The 2343-nt window shown below is 29.4% G+C and overlaps 1 protein-coding gene across 1 annotated transcript in view; it reads right to left on the reverse strand.

Moving 5' to 3' along the window:
* Window positions 1-1267: 1267 nt before the first annotated feature.
* lrp4 (low density lipoprotein receptor-related protein 4) overlaps window positions 1268-2343 on the reverse strand; it is a 475714-nt gene continuing 474638 nt past the window's right edge. The window contains exon 38 of the mRNA XM_061887739.1: window positions 1268-2343. This exon is cut by the window's right edge and continues 1678 nt beyond it. The gene's annotated coding sequence lies outside the window, so the exon portion shown is untranslated.

The following is a 2343-nucleotide window of genomic DNA, read 5'->3' on the forward strand; positions in this document are numbered from 1 at the left end:
TACTGTTTTTCTATTTAACGTTAAAAACGGTTTATTTCACAGTGACATGTTATCAGTTTTTCCACTGTAAAAATGTACAATTGTTGTTTTTATGGTGTATTATTGTAAATGAATACCTGGCAACTCAGCTGCTAAAATTAAGAAATAAAACTCTTATTTCTATTTACAACAATACACCGTAAAAACAACAACTGTAGATTTTACAGTAAAAAAAAAAAAAAATCAGTCACCAAAATTTTATTGTAAAATATGCATTGTTTTTTGTACAGAACATTGAAAAACAGTACCACAGTTTCTTCTTAATTTTGGCAACTGAGTTGCCAGGTGTTCATTTACAGTAACACACTGTAAAAACAACAATCATACATTTTTTACAGTAAAAAAAAACAACTGGTAACTGTCAACAGAATTTTACTGAAAAATATAAAACATTTTTGTTTGGTTTTTTTAAAAGAAAAAAAACGGTACCATTGTTTTTTGTTTTGTTTTTATTCTGGCAATTGAGTTGCCAGTTTTTTGCCATAAAAAAATGCAGTACTGTTTTTCTATTTAACGTTAAAAACGTTAAAAAAAAAAATACATATAGTGAAAAAAGATAAGGGGACTTACTTTATTGATGTGTGTCACTTATTTCACAGTGACATTTTACCAGTTTTTCCACTGTAAAAATGTACGATTGTTGTTTTTATGGTGTATTACTGTAAATGAATACCTGGCAACTCAGCTGCTAATATTAAGAAAAAAAAACTGTTATTTCTATTTACAATAATACACCGTAAAAACAACAACCGTAGATTTGACAGTAAAAAAAAAAAAATCAGTCTCCAGAATTTTATTGTAAAATATACAGTGATTTTTTACAGAACATATAAAAACAGTACCAGTTTTTTCCTAATTTTGGCAACTGAGTTTCCAGGTGTTCATTTACAGTAATACACTGTAAAAACAACAATCATACATTTTTACAGTAAAAAAAAACTGGTAACTCCATCAATTTAATTTTAAAGAAAAATATACAGTTTTTTTTTTGTTTGTTTTTTTACGTTGGAAAAAAACAGTACCACTGTTTTTTTGTTTTTTTATTCTGGCAATTATTCTGCCAGTTTTTTGCCGGACAAAAAATGCATTACTGCTTTTCAATTTAACGTTAAAGAAAAAAGTATATTTTACAGTAAAATTCTGTTGACTGAGTTGTCAGTTTTTCACTGTAAAAATGTACGATTGTTGTTTTTATGGTGTGTTACTGTAAATGAATACCTGGCAACTCAGTTGCCAAAATTAAGAAAAAAACTGTTATTTCTATTTACAATAATACACCGTAAAAACAACCGTAGATTTTACAGTAAAAAAAAATGTTATTGTAAAATATGCAGTGTTTTTTTGTGTGTGGTTTTTTTTTTACAGAAAATGGAAAAACAGTACCACAGTTCTGAAAAAAACTAAAACAAAATGTCAGCTTAGTGTCCTGGATTGTACTTAAAATTTACACTGGGTTTTACAACATCTATAAATCCATCCATTTTTCCACCGCTTGTCCCTTACAACATATTACTGTAAATATAAAAACAGTACCACAGTTTTTTTGCCAGGTTTTCATTTACAGTAATACACCTTAAAAAGCAACAATCCCACATTTTTACAGCGAAAAACTGCTAACTCAGTCAACAGAATTTTAATATAAAATTGTGTTTTTTTTTAATAATATTACGGTAAATGAAAAAAACAGTGCCACTGTTTTTTTGTTTTTTTTAAATTGTGGCAACTGAGCTGCCTGTTTTTAACACAAAACCAAAAATAGTATCGTTAAAAAAAAAAAGCATCGCAAAAACGACCACGGATTTAACGGTAAAAAAAAACTGGCACCTAAGTCAACATAATTTTACCAGAAAAAAAAAAACAGTGTTAGCTTTTTCTATTTATATGCTGTAAAAAAATGTTTGATTATAACATGTATTGTCAAGCAAATGTATTTGTATGTTGACCAAGTTTGTTGCAATATTTGATATCATTAACATTTTAAAAAGGTACGCAATTTCATGTGGGAAATTTTTCTGTCAAAATGGAGAAAAAAAAAAATACATATAGTGAAAAAAAATAAGGGGCTTACTTTATTGATGCGTGTCACTTCCAGGCGTTCGCGGGCCATATGAAAGGATGTGGCGGCCCAGATCTTGCCCCCGGGCCTTGAGTTTGACACCTGTGGTATAAACCAGTGATACGCCAAAGCATCCCTTCGTGAAAGTACAGTGTTTTATCTTGCTATATTGAAACTATGTGTAATGTCAGTGGCCTGAAATATCGAATGGAATCGCAAATAAAACCGCCGCCTCGTTTCTGATGAAT

The sequence above is a fragment of the Nerophis ophidion genome, linkage group LG25 (assembly GCF_033978795.1).
Source record: "Nerophis ophidion isolate RoL-2023_Sa linkage group LG25, RoL_Noph_v1.0, whole genome shotgun sequence".
Lineage (NCBI taxonomy): Eukaryota > Metazoa > Chordata > Actinopteri > Syngnathiformes > Syngnathidae > Nerophis > Nerophis ophidion.